This window comes from Notamacropus eugenii, chromosome 6, assembly GCF_028372415.1.
Source record: "Notamacropus eugenii isolate mMacEug1 chromosome 6, mMacEug1.pri_v2, whole genome shotgun sequence".
NCBI classification, from domain to species: Eukaryota; Metazoa; Chordata; class Mammalia; order Diprotodontia; family Macropodidae; genus Notamacropus; species Notamacropus eugenii.
Window position 1 is genome coordinate 264,445,082 of NC_092877.1, and position 15,217 is coordinate 264,460,298.

The following is a 15,217-nucleotide window of genomic DNA, read 5'->3' on the forward strand; positions in this document are numbered from 1 at the left end:
GTCATTGTTTTTGAGCCAGAGAAATCTGATACACATTATCTGGACATACCACAGGAAAACATACCCAACTGTAGATGATTCAAATGACACCACAGAGGTCAACTCAGTTTCCCATTTACTACCATAGCCAAATGGAAACTATTTGCCCTCCCCTTTACAGTGTTGAATGAGTAAGCTTTACCCATCTGTCTCACCCATCTGCTTCTCTAACAACTTCATTCCAGAACCCCAGAATGCAAATGGATGCTGCAGTGCTCATTAACTCCCTTCTCAATTGTTCCTGAGATGGGGATATTGCAATGTCTAAGCCAGTCCAGCTAGAGGATCACTAGGCTATGCTGGGGAAGAAGGGAAAATAAAGGAAAAGTCTGGCCCAATGACTGTCTTTCTGTAACATTTCTTCACATGAAGACTGTGATCAATGTGACTTCCTTCTCTTGGCTAAAATTTTGGTAAATCCATTCTGATGAGCGTGCCACCCACCCCTCCCCTGTCTAATCAATGTTGGTATTGGCAAAGAGAAGATGGAGGAGAAATCAGTCCTCCTCCAAAAAGGATAATTGAAGTGCTCAACTTAGATTGACTGATCTGTGACTGTACAGTGAGAGGCATTATACTTCATATGCAGATGGAAAGATACAGAAGGAGATAGAGAGATAATTATAAGATTTGTTCCAGCTCCCTCTGATACATGTGGATTCTGCCTGCCTGTTTTTGTTCTTTTCTGTTTTATCTGGTTTTGACAAATATGCGCTCATAGGCAAAACTGAATTTATGATCAATGTGATTTCTTTCATATGGAAATAGTTCAAATCATACTTCTGTTGAAATCTATCCATCCCTGGGAAAGTAGGTCAACTCTCAAATTCTAGTTGGTTCCTCCCACACTAATTATTTTGTAGTAGCTTGATTAACTTTTTATTGGCATTTAAAAAGTATTGTCCTTTTAATTTAAAACATGCAAGCTAATCTAAAAAACTTCACCTAACAACCTGGCATATTCACCTCTTTACAATGAGACTATGAATACACATTAATATGAAACCTTTCATTCAATGAACTTAAGTATTGCCATCATATTATTTCACCTGGAGGTGTTTTAACCTCTAATATTAAAGAATTAAATGGAATATATATCTGCCATTGGAGCAAAAATCTGAGGCAATTAATCTAAATATTACAGGCTCTGGAAAACTGTTGAGAAAAGAGTTTCTGTGGTTTCAACATAATCGTAATCTTCTCTAAGAAGGATTTATGGAGCAAAATGAACATAGACTTAAGCTTAGGTGTTAGATCCAATAATTGGCCATGGAACTTAGACTAATGTTCTTCCTGAAATCCACAACAATGAGCCACACCCACTTTCGGTTCTGCTGAAGACAGAATGTTTGTGATTTTATCTTCTGTGTTTGGTTAAAATCCCCACGTTGATATACTTTTTAAAAACTACTTGTCCAAACTCATGAAATCTTAGGACTTTAGAACAATTAAAGACCTAGGAAATCATCTAGTCCATATTTTTTCATCACGCAGATGAGAAGGTGAGACCAAGAAAAGCTAAGTGACCTACCCAAGGTCACACAGAAGAAGTATAACAAGAACCTAGATCTCCTTACTCTCCATGCAAGCAGTCTATCCACTATAGTGTGACATATACTCTGCCACTCTTTCAAAACTGTTATTTTTGTAAAAATTGTTCTTGTACTTACTTTACTCTGCATCATTTTCCCCGGGTTTCACTGAAATGCCCTCTTTCATCATTTCTTATAGCCCTATAGTTTTCCATTATATTTAGAAACCATACGTTGTTTAACCATTTTCCACTTGATGGACAGCCCTTTGCTACTAATAAAAGATAACATGATAAATATTTGTGTGCCTATGAGTCCTTTTCATCTTTTTTTTTTCATTTCTTTGGGATATAGACCATGTAGTGGTATTGCTGGGTTAAAGGTTATGTGAAGTTTAATGACTTTTATAGCATAGTTCCAAATTGCTCTCCACAATGGTAGGACCAAATTCATAGTCCCACTAATACTGAATTAATGTGTCTATTTTCCCCACAACCCCTCTGACAATTGTCATTTTCCTTTTTTGTCAACATGACCAAACTGATGGGTAGAAGGTAGAATCATAGAGCAGCTTCAGTTTTTATTTCTCTAATCATTAGTTATTTGGAACATTTTTTTAAAATATGACTTTTAACAGTATGGGTCATTTCCTTTGAAAATTGCTTCTTCATATCCATTGATTATCAATTTAGGGGATGGTTCTTCTTATAAATTTGAATCCGTTTCTTATCTATCTTGGAAAAGTTTCTTATCAAAGAAACTTGGGGCAAAGATTTTCCCCCCAGTTACCTGCTTCTCTTTTAATTCTATCCTAATGTAGTCATTAACTTTTTGTATCTTTTGTGCTAAGCTATTAATTTTCTTTCCAAATCTTACTTCCAAAGCCCTTACTTCCTTTCTAATTATTTTCTTAATTGTTCTGACTCTATTTTTATTTTAACTGTATTTTTAAAAAAAAACAAACTTCGATTTATTGTTTAGTCATTCTAATTGATCTTGTGGCCAAGTCATGTTTTTGTTTCCAAATTTAGGTTTTGTTTATAAATGTCTGGGGGTTATTTTCTTCTGATTTTATGTCTTCAATATCCCTATGGTTTTTCAAGTATCAATGGATGGCTGTGAGAATTGGATTGTAAGGAAAGCTGACCACTATAGAATCAGCACTTTAGTATTGTGATACTGGAGAAGACTTCTGAGAGTCTTTTGGACAGCAGAGAGATCAAATCAGTCAATCCTTAAAGAAATTAATTCCAGCTATTCATTGAAAGATCAAATACTGAAGGCAAAGCTTAAATTGGCTGCATAATGAGGAGATGGGACTCATTGGAAATGACCCTAATATTGGGGAAAATGGAAGGCAAAAGAAGGGGATGGGAGAGGATGAGATAGATAGTATCATGGAAACAATGAATATGGAGCTGGAGAAACTTTGAGAGATAGTGGAGGTTAGAAGGGCCTGGTGTGCTATGGTCTACTGGGTCATGAAGAGTCTGACACAACTGAATGACTGACAAACAACAAACAACAACAATCAAAATTCCCTGCTTAGTTTTTGTCTCTGTTTATTTACTTATTCCTCTAGTCTTACTTCCAGGATTGGACTTTTTGGTTAGTGTCATGCTTTGCCTTCTTCTGCAAGGGCTTTTGTGACCGTGTGTGGTCATCAGTCAGTAAGTATTTATTAAATATCTGTTTAACACAGATATTATGCTAAGTACTAGGGATACAAAAAAAGAGTCACACAAAAAAATAATCCTTGCTTTCAAGGAGTTTACAGCCTAATGGGAGAGACAACATGAAAACACTTATGTATAAACAAGATTATGTAAAGAAGAAATTTTAGATAATGAAAGGGGGGAAAGAACCAACATGAAGGGGAATCAGGAAAAAGGTTCTTGTAGAAGATGAGATTTTAGCTGGGACCTGAAGGAAGCCAGGGAGTCCAGGAAACAGAAATGAGGATGTGTGTGTGTGGGGAGAGAGAGAGAGAGACAGAGAGAGAGAGAGAGAGAGAGAGAGAGAGAGAGAGAGAGAGAGAGAGAGAGAGAGAGAGACAGAGAGAGAGAGACAGAGAGAGAGAGAGAGACAGAGACAGAGAGACAGAGACAGAGACAGAGAGGGAGGGAGGGAGAGAGAGAGAAAGAGAGGCAGAGAGAGAGAGACAGAGAGAGAGAGACAGACAGACAGAGAGAGAGAGAGAGACAGACAGACAGAGAGAGAGAGAGAAGGAGGGAGGGAGGGAGAGAGAGAATTCTAGATATGGAGGACAGCCAGTGAAAATGCTTCATTTGGAAGATGGAGCATCTTTTGCAAGGAACAGCAAGGAGGCCAGTGTCACTAGATGACGGAATATGTATGTGTGGCCATTGGAGTTGGTGTGGGCAGGAGGAGTAATATTTAAGAAGATTGGGAAGGTTTAGGAGGCCAGGTTGTGAAGGACTTTGAATGCCAAGCTGAAGATTTCATATTTGATCCTGAATGTGATAGGAAACCACTGGCATTTATTGATGATGGAAGTGACATGATCCTATCTACCCTATACTTCAGGAAGATCAATTTAGCAGTGGAGAGAGGGATGTGCTGAAGTGGAGAGGGACTTGAGGCAAGGTAAGCCAATTAGAAGGCTCTTGAAATAGTAGAGGCATGAGGTAATGAGACTTAGAACAGGAGGTGGTAATGTCAGAGGAGAGGAGGGGGCATACATCAGAAATATAGGACATGGCAACACATTGGATATGGAGGGAGGAGGGAAAGTGAGGAACCAAGGATGACAATTGGGTTGAGTACCTGGAGAAGAAGAAGGGAATAAGGATTTATATAGCATTTGGCATGTGCTAAGCACCTTACAAATATTATCTCATTTCATTCTCACAACAGCCCTGGGAAAGGGATGCTATTATTATCCCCATTTTCCAGTGGATGAAATCGAGACAGAGGTGAAGCTATTTGCCCACACAGCTGTTAAATGTCTGAACCGAATTTTAATTCAGGTCTTCCTGATTCTAGGCCCAGTGCTCTACCCACCATGCCATTTAGCTGCCTGGCTAAGTGAAAGGTATCCAACTTTGGTGATAATCTTGACAATCATAGAAAAATTAGGAAGAAGGAGGATGAGGATGGGGGTGGGGGTAGGGAGAAGAATTGAGTTCAGTTTTGGACATGTTAAGTGCTATATTATTCAAGGCTCAAAGGGACACCTGGATCCTGGAAGCCACAAACGTCTAGTGGCCCCTTTGTGTTCAATTCCAGAGCGTGGACTGATTGCTGCCTTACTGGACTTTGTAGCCACTGGATCTCAGGGAGACCTGCAGACTTGGTCCTAGATAATGCTGCAATGGACCATAGCCCTGTCATCTATCTGGAAGGCTCAGAATTTTCTGAAAAACATGCTGTCTGCGTCTGTCTGGGCCCTGGGGATGAGTCCACCATCTGCATTTTAAAGAGCCCTGTTCTAGATACAGGGCTAAGTCTCAGGTCCATTCTGGGCAACCCAGAGTTGCTGACTTATTTTTATCAGGAGCTCTTGAGACTGAATCTGAGCTGAAGGCCCAACTGTTAGACTCTGCCACTCCTACTCAGTCTTGAGCTGAGATTTCAATTGCATTGTCCCCCATGCCTAGAATTCTCTCTGTCTTTATCCCTGTCTTCCAGCCTCCTTGGCTTCCTTCAGGTCCCAGCTAAAATCTGGGCCTTGGGCTACAATCCTTTCTGGGATACCTGAACCATTGCTCTGGCTCCAGGGACTGAGTCCTCAATCTTGGCCCATGCCTCTTCTACAGCTCTTATACTACATGAGTCAAATTTTGATCTTATGATACAAAGATAAACCACTGTGTTTTCTCCTTAGATTTCCTGGTCTTTACTCAGCCTGATACTCTTTTTAGATTTTTGTGGATTAGTGGAACAAACTAGACAGCACTGCTATGTTCTAGTCTGCCATATCAACTAATCTGGAGGTAAAGCCAATCCTAAAATATTGGAAAGAGAAATAGAATTAGCAAAATTGGTAGCAGCATGGGCTAAGCTTTCCTACAGACCAACAAGTGGATTCTGGGTACTTTAAAGAATAATAAGAGCTCATTCCAGCTTCTAGGGGCAAGGTCACAACCCTAATCAAGGTAGGGGCCAGAGAATTTCATCCTGGGCAATAAAATCCCAGTCCTTAGTTATTCTCAGCAACACAAAGATCCAAAACAGTTCTGAAGGACCTACAATGAAAAATGCTATCCATGTCCAGAGAAAAAACTGATGGAATCTAAATGCAGATGAAAGCATTCTTTTTAAAAATTTTTCTTTATTTTTCTTGGGGGGTTTTGTCTGTGTTTTCTTTCACAACATGACTAATGTGAAAATATGGGGAAAAAAAGCTAGGTGAGGAATGGCTGAGCAAATTGTGGTATGTGAATTGATGGAATATTATTTGTGCTGGAAGAAACCAGGAAATAAATTATTTCAGAGGCAAGGAAAGACTTATATGAATTGATGTAAAATGCAGTGGGAGCAGAACCCAAAGGACAATTTATAACAGTGTCATCATAAGAATGAACAATTTTAAGGACATTTATAAACTAAGGAATGAAATGAGCAAGATTCGAAGAATCATATATAAAGTATCAATGACATTGTAAATACAATCAAGCTGAAGAACTATGAACACGGAAATGACCATCTATGATTCTAGATGTCTTCCATCTCCTGACTAAAAGATGATGGATTTCAGGTGAAGGTGCACAAAGAGACATACATTTTTTGAGCACAGATCATGAGAGATTTTTTTGCTTGACTATGCATATTTGTTATAGGGAATTTGTTTTTCTTTCTCTCCCCCCACCCCCCAATTAGGTGAGAGTGGGAGGGGAAGAAAATAGATTAATGTTATTGTTTTTAATTTCCATTTTACCAAAGGCCATTAAATAGCTGTCGAACTCACTCAAGTTAAACATAATAGACAACACAATGGCACTTCCTTATTAAGGTTAAACTTCAATCTTTCTTTCTTTTAACAAACATTTGCATGCACCATCAATTGGAGCTGTTCTCTAGAGCTGTTTTGCTTAATTCTTTTCAGGAAGCATGCCTTGTACATTTTGCCCGCTATGTTAAATCAACATTTATCAATAAAATAAAGATAAACCTTTGAAAAAAGAACCTTCAAAAACGAAAAAGAAAACTAGGTGGACAATACAGAATGATTCCTATAGACACAGAGTTAATCCAGGACTTATATTTTATTTCACATGGCAGAAAATAATATTATGGTCACACAATAGACTGAAGGTTTCGGAGACTATAAGGTTCTTGTGTATTTGTTGTTCACTGACTTTTTTTTTAAGTTTGATTCAATAAAATGAATTGTAGTGTTGAAGGCTCTCCTCTGACAAGGTGTGGTTGAAAAAAGCACTCCAGTTCTAGATCTCAAGAATTAGAAATGAAGTTCATGCAACTTAAATCTAACTCTAGAGGTTTTATTGATTATGTAAAAATCATCATTGGTGCACCCAAAGATGCAAGGATACAAGTGCCAATCAGTCCTGCTGACCACTCAACTCTCTGTCATTTTTGAGCCCAGTAAAATGTAAACCATTTGAGGGCAGGAATTGTTTCATTTCTGTCTTTGCATCCCCTGGCATATAGGTGTTTCTTGAATTGGTCCTTGAAAAGCAGAGTTGTACACAATGATAGTTCCAAGAAAACCTAGAATTCTCTAGAATTATACAAGGTCCAAGTGTCAGTAGAAGTAGTGCCATTGTCAAAAGCATAAAGCAAGTTAAAGGTTTTTGTTTGTTTTGGTTTTCCAAATGTATTAACAGATCCCTAACATCTTTTGATTATACTAGTCAAGAGTAATCTACATAAGAATGCACAAAGCTGTAGAAATGTTTCCTTTAGTATTATCCATAATTATTAATGTTTCTTTCTCCCTGTCATTCTCCATGCAAGGAAGGAGAAAGTCTCATGAGATGGCTTTATTTCTCTCCTGGACTGAGGACACTAATCATTCCTTCCACTGAGGCTCATTCTAGCTATATGGTATTGGTTCTTACAAAATCTCCCTAAGTAACAAAAAAATCATAAAACCACACTAACACAAGAGTTGCTAATAAGATGCAAACTGAAGGAGTAGATAGATATGCCTGAGGCATTAGTGGGATCATTGTCTTTGACTTTTCCCTGGAAGGATTTCTACAAGGGAGAGTAAGTGCAGAGGAGTCCAGTCATCATTGTAGAGTCTCCTTGGCTACTACTATCCTTAGTTTTTGCCTCTGGCTGAAGGAACTGTCCCATGTCATCAGTAGGTAATAGTAATGTTGTCATGGGCAGTCAGAGACTGGCCAACAGATGCTGAGTTATCTAGTCTTTTTTTTCATCTGGGCACACCTCCACTGGTATTATGCAAAGGCAACCCATCATGGGTGCTAAGATGTAGTTCCTTTCATGATCCCTGGACCTACTATTTCCCTATAGATAATGCATGGCTACAATTGTTGCCAAGCCTACACCTTAAGATGAGGATGACTGTTCCCCACCCCTAATATATCTGGAGGAGGGTTCAGTATCTTTTTTTTGTTTGTTTGTTTAATTTAACTAAATTTTCTGTCACATTTTTAAGTTTTTGTCTCCTTCCTTACTTCCCTTCCTCCCCATTCCAAACCAGAGAAAGCCACTCTCAATATTCCTCTCCCTCTCTCTCTCTCTCTTTCTCTCTCTCTGTCTCTTTCTCTTTTTCTCTCTCTCTCCTCTCTCTCTCTTTCTCTCTCTCTCTGCCCCCCCCCCCACACACTCATATACAGGTAAAGCCATACTATGCATCCTTCATTTTATCAGGGCTTTCTCTGGAGGTGGATTGCATCTTCTTCATTGGTCCTTTGTAGTTGATTTGAGTATTCATAATATTCAAAATAACTTAGTCATTCACAGTTGTTCTTTGACCAATATTACTGTTCCTGTACACAACATTCTCTTGATTCTGCTCATTTCACCCTTCATTACTTTGTGGAAGTCCTACTATGTTTTTCTAAGATCATTGAGCTCATCATTTCTTATGGCATAGTAGTATTCCGTAACAATCCTGTACCACAACTTGGTCAGCCGTTCCCCAATTGATGGGCATCCCCTCAATTTCCAGTTCTTTGTAACCACAGAGAGAGCTGCTATAAATACTTTAGGACATACGGGTTATTTTTCTTTTTTCCTTGATCATCTTGGGAAACATATAATAGTGACATTGCTGGCTCAAAGGGTACATGTATGTGTGTGCCTATGTGTATATACATACATATACATATATACATATACACACATGCAGAAAGAGTTAAGTAGAGCAATTAGAATTCAAGAATTCATATTCTGATTTTAAATCCAGAGCTCTTTTACCTCTTCCTCACCTAATTCCTCACTCACTCTCTTTTACCTCGTAGCCAGCTAATGGGCTAAAGTCATAAAGGGGCCAGCTGTCCCAGTGATAGGCTGTGCTGACATTGTTATGCCTGAAAATGAAAGACTAACTCTGAGAGTTAATCCTGTCCTGATCCTGGATAGTTTTACATGCAGAATCATTAGTTCATGCAATATGTCTGCCCATTAGTATAACCATCCATCCAAATGGAATAAGAGGCAGGACTGTGGTCAAGCAGATGGAGGCTACCTCTTTCAAGAGAGGAGCACAATGACAGGATTTAGAAAAGTCTAGCCAATATCTTTATGAAACTGCTTCTCCAATCCTACTTGCTACTTTGCTTCAGCTACTCAAGACTGATTCAGTAGACAGATGTACCATTTAGTCATTATTGTGGCTGTTATGTAGCACTCAACAAGCAGATTGGAGACAATCTTGGCTTGTTGGTGGGTTGCTGATTCATCAGCATCCCTGTCTCAATAATAATACTTTCTAGCTCCAAGTTGATCTTCTAACCAATATACAGGAAGGAAAATCAAAATAAGTTTACAAGCAAATAGTAAGTTGTACATACACACCTAAAGGGTTCCACCCTACCCAGTGAGTTCCACAGTTTACAGCTATAGTGAGACATCAATATTCAACACAACAAATTAACATCAGCAAGGAGTAAAATGATAGCACCGAAGGGTACTCCAATACTGAGTAGGGAGAAAAACCTGAACCTTAACTATTAAGCAAACAGGGGATTCCCCCACACATTCCCATGATCTTGATATATGTATATATATGTATATATATACATATATATATATATACATATCCTGCCTTTGGTTCACAATCTAAGTCCACTGTCTTGTTTATTGTCCAAATACCAGACTCTTTCAGGACTGTAATAGTTTATAGATCCTCTGTGTGTCAATTAATGGCAGTTATCTTAAACCTACAATTTTGCTCCAATTAATAAACCAATCACAGTGCTCAATGCAGAGAATACTACTCCCTAAGGCATATATAGTTATCGCAATCTAGGTATCACAAATACTGTTAAAAAACAAACAAACAGAAACCTGTCCTAATCATTAATAGAGGTAGCTAGGTAATAAAGTAAGTAAAAGTATAAGACTTAGCATCCAGAAGACATGAATTTTAATCCTTCCTTAGATCTTTGCTAGCTATATGACTGTAGGCAAAGTACTTCACCTTTGTCAGATTGTTTTCTTATCTATAAAACAGGAATAATAAAAGAATCTTGCCTCAAAGAGTTATTTTTTAAAATCAAATTAGACAGTATTTGCAAAGTTATTTGTAAATTTCATAGTATTATATAAATGCTATGTAATATTACTAATAGCACATCTTTACAGTGTTTCCCAGAACTTACAACTGTATTCTAATCAAATGCAAGTGAGCACCTGAACAATTTGAATATAAACTATTAAAATAAAATCTTATTTATACTACCAAAAATAATAATAATCCAGAATAATGTATGTCATGATTATCTGCATAGATAAAAAATATTATGTGTATCTGCCTCCCAGCATTTGGCATTCCATGTTAGTTACATTCCAAAAAACATAGTTATCAGTATTAATGTCACTGTTTCAATGGCGTGGCCACATTGGCCATCAATTAACAGCCATAGCTATGTCATGAATAATAATTATGCCCACTTAGTTCTATCAAATAGATTCATTTTCAAATAACAGAGTAAATCTAATTAGATATATTGCAACTAATTTTCATTCCATCAGGGATTTGGGGCCATTCATAGAATTTAATAGGTATTAGGGAGTTCCTGGTGAGGAAACTCCCTCTACCAGTGCAGGATGGTATTTTCTCCGAAATTTAAAGTCTTAAAAGAGTTACCCAGAGCCAAGATATCAAACAAGCAGCCTTCAAGTGACATGTGGCCTACTATACTCCCAATTGAAATGAAATCAGATTAGAATGTAATTATAAAATATTTAACAAAATAAATTAAAATACAATAAAATATAAATAAGGTTAATATGTGGTTAATATGTGGAGTCAGTAAGTGGCTGCAGGGATCCTTAAGCACAGTTTAGAGGTCCCCTTTCCCATCTGAGTTTGGCACCACTGGCCAAGAGTATTTGCCTATGGTCACATGGCCTCTATATATCATGACAGCCTTGCCCTCTACTTCATACTGCCAAATATAATACTAGATATTAAATAATCATGGAATTAAATTACTCAGACAAATGAGAGGTATGGGGTTGGTAGGGGCGAGACGGGATTATTCTCCAATCTATAGAGATTGTCTTCATTATCCTTTTAATTTGGGGGTTGGCAAGCTACAACCAAATTGACCTCCCTCTTCTTTTTGTGTAGCTGGCGATTAAGCTAAGAATGATTTTTCCGTTTTTAAGTAATGTCCAGCTTTCAGGTTGTCATTTGCTGACTCCTGGTAGCTCCTTATCATTGATCATTGTTTTGATCACACCATATTCCTAGTAGGCATTTCCTTGCAAAAGTTCATGACTCATACTGATGACAGTCCCTGAGTGTTGATATTTCTTTTCCTCATTTATTTTTCCTCCTCAAATTATTTTAAAACATCTTTAAATGTCTATTTCCATTTCTGTCACTTGGATATTCTAGGCTCTTATCTTTTCTCAGTTCCTATTGAAGATCCTTCTGTTCAACAGTTTAATTAGCAGAAAATGGAGCATCATTGATAAGTAGGCACACTTTTGTGATCCTTGTTGAATTGGTCCTCCGGGGCTGGGGTTTGGATCAGACAGGGGCTCTTCTATTGTTACTTGTCTTCTTAAATGTCTTGTTTCTACCTTACATTTATTATGCTTCTGTTACAGTGCACGAAACATTGACTTTCCTCTTGTTGTTGTTGGTCAGTCATATCCTACTCTCTGTGACCCCAGTGGGGGTTTTCTTAGTGAAGATACTCAAGTGATTTGGCATTTCTTTCCCCAGCTCATTTTACAAATGAAGAACTGGGGCAAATAAGGGTAAATGACTTACCTAGGATCACAAAGTAAGTGTCTGAGACCAGATTTGAACTCATAAAGAGCAGTATTCCTGACTCCAGGCCCAGTGCTCTATCAACTGGGCCACCTAATTGCCCTGACATTCCTCAATGGTATTTCATTGAGCTCCATGTACTTACTAGGCAGCTTTAAATTTCTATTTAACCCCTTTCTCATCCCATCAATAGATCTGTCATAGACTTGATTACATAAATAAGTGAAAAATGGCTATCTGAAATTCTTTGTTTTAGCTAGGAACAATAGACCTTCTGGAAACATGACCATTCCTCCAGCCTCCCTGATTCCAGAGAAACAATGGGAAACTCCATGAGATGTTTTTAGCCCAGATGTGATTTGACCTTTAACTCTACTGACTCTCATCTTATAAGATTGGGCCTACATTTGAAACTTTTCAAAAGCTTTGGAATCCTGACTTGGCCCCTGAGTATTTTAGCAGTCCTTCCTAGCTTTGTATCATCTGCAAATTTAACAAATATGCCACCTATGCCTTTAGTGAAGCTATTGATTAAAAAATGCTAAATAGCACAGATTCAAACCCAGATACTGCTCTGTTGAGATAACATTCCAAGATGATATTCAGCCATTAATGAATGACTACACTTTGAATCTGGACAATCAACCAGTTCCAAATATACCCTAGACCAAGGACATCTATATTTCCTATAAGACCAGCATAAAAGACTTGATCAAATATTTTGCTATACTTAGACACATCTAGGTCAGCAAGTCATTTCATCTGTGTTTGCCTTAATCCACTACAGAAGGAAATGGCAAACCAGTCACTTTGCCAAGAAAACTCCACAGATAGCATTGGCATGGATTATAAAGAGTTGGACATGACTAATCAACTAAACAACAACAAACAGTTGCTATCATTATACTGGGTAAACTATAGCTAAAGTGCTGTCCTGATGTAATACATTATTTACTCTGACACAAAAGGAAATAAAGCTAATCTGATATGACCTTTTCTTGATGGTGCCATCTTGGCTCTTTATTATCATTGCTTCCCTTTCTAGATGCTCATAAACATTCCTTCAACAATAATAATACTCTTCAGAATTTTGCCAGGAATGTTAGTCAAGCTCATTGTCCTGTAGTTTGCAGCTTTATTATCATTTTTTTAATTGAGAAATCAGGATACTTGGCCTTCTTTAGCTCTGTAGTACTTCTCCCATTGTCCACAAACATCCATAGATGGTTGACAATATATCTGTAACTACACCTGCCAGTTCATTGAATACTTTGCATGCAGTTCATTTGGTCTTGTTGATTTGAAATCATCTAGAGCAGCTAGGTGTTCTCTTATTTTCTCCCCTCTTAGCTTATGTATCAGTGCATTAATTACCCTTTTAACCAGTTTTGTTCCTTTGCTTCTAGGTCAAAGATCATTTTCTTTAGCAAAAAAAAAAAAAAGGAAGGAAAATAAAAGTTGAAGAGTTCTACCTTTTCTCCATTGTCAACCCTCATCTCATCCAATACAATCACCAGGTCTATCTCTTCTTTCATCTTCCTGTTTCCCTTAAGATAACTAAAAGCAGAGAATTCGTCCGTAGTTTTCCTCTGCAACCTAAGCTCATTCTGAACTTTAGTATTCTGTGTCTCTTCATACTCCATTACTACTCTTGTGTAGGACTATTTTTAAAAAATCTTAGTTGTTTGGTAGATTTCCACATTCCCTGTGCGTTCTTATCAGTTTCTTTAAACAACTCCTTTTTTTTTCATCTTACTCTTTATGTCCTCAGAACTTTACTCTTAGTAGCTTTCCATTCATCACACACTAATTTCTCTTATAGAATTTTAGCCAATGCAACCTTATCTTTACCCAGAATCCTCTGAAATTGGCTCTCCCAAAATCTAGGATACATGCCAGTCTATTCATGTATTTCCTTTCTTTTATTCAAAATCCTAAAACCAATAAGTCAGGTCAACAAGCATTTATTAAGCACTTAATATGCGCAAGGCAATCCCACAAGGCTCTCACTATTTCGACCTCCTCCTTTTTTTTATTGGTCAGAATTAGAAAAGGACGAGAATTTTTCTTTGCTGATTCTTCCCCCTTTTGGAAGGATGATATTGTTGTTAGGATGAGCCAAGAAGTTATCCTCTCTTTTGTTTTTATACAGAGACCTCCAGGATATGTTCGGTTAATGAAAGTAGCAAACTAGATCACATCTGAAAAGCTGAGCAATGTTTTTATTAATGCCAAACTGTTCTCCGACATAAAATCCCATCAACAATTTGGTGATACTACTCTCTACACACTCTAGTAGGGTAATATTCCAAGATGATATTCACCCATTAATGACTCATCTTTAAGTCTAAAGAATCAACCAAACTGAACTTCTTGCTGTTCCTAACTCATGACACACCATCTCCTGCCTCTATGTCTTTGTTCAGGTTAAACCCCAATGCCAAGAATGCCCACCTTCCTCACCTATGCCTCTTAGCGTCCCTAGTTTCTTTCAAAATTCAGTTCAAATGCCACTTTTTGCATGAGGCCTTTCCAAAATCACCTTGTATTCATTTTCTCTATATTTAACAAACATATATATACACATCTACATATCATCTCCTTCACCAGAATTTACGCTCCTTGAGGGAAAAGTCTGCTTCATTTTTAATATTCTATCTCCAGGACCTAGCATTATGATAGCAGGTATTTGATAAATGTTTATTGATTGCTTAAATAAACTCCTTGAGATTAAGGATTATTTCATTCTTTGTAATTGTATTCCTTAGCATAGTGCCTAGTATATAATAGTCACTGAATAAATGTATGTTGGGGCAGGTAAGAGGCACAATGGATAGAGTACTAGATCTGGAGTCAGAAATACCTGAGTTCAAATCCAGCCTCAGATATTTACTAGCTGAGTGATTTACTAGCAAGTCACATAACCCTATTTGCCTCAGTTTCCTCATCTGTAAAATGAACTGAAGAGGGAAATGGCAGACCACTCCAGTATCTTTGCCAAAAAAACTGGAGTTACAGAGTCAGACACAACTGAAACAAACAAAAATGGACAATATCACAGAAAGGCTTTGAGGTTTTTGAAAAAAGAAGTCAGACATGCCATCAACAAAAGTTTGTCCCAGAAAATTACACACCTAAGCTGCAATTAAAATACACACTCATAGAGAACCCTCTAATTTTCTGATGATCCATTACCAATTATTTTAGAACACAGCTGTTTCTAATGTGACTATCTTCAACA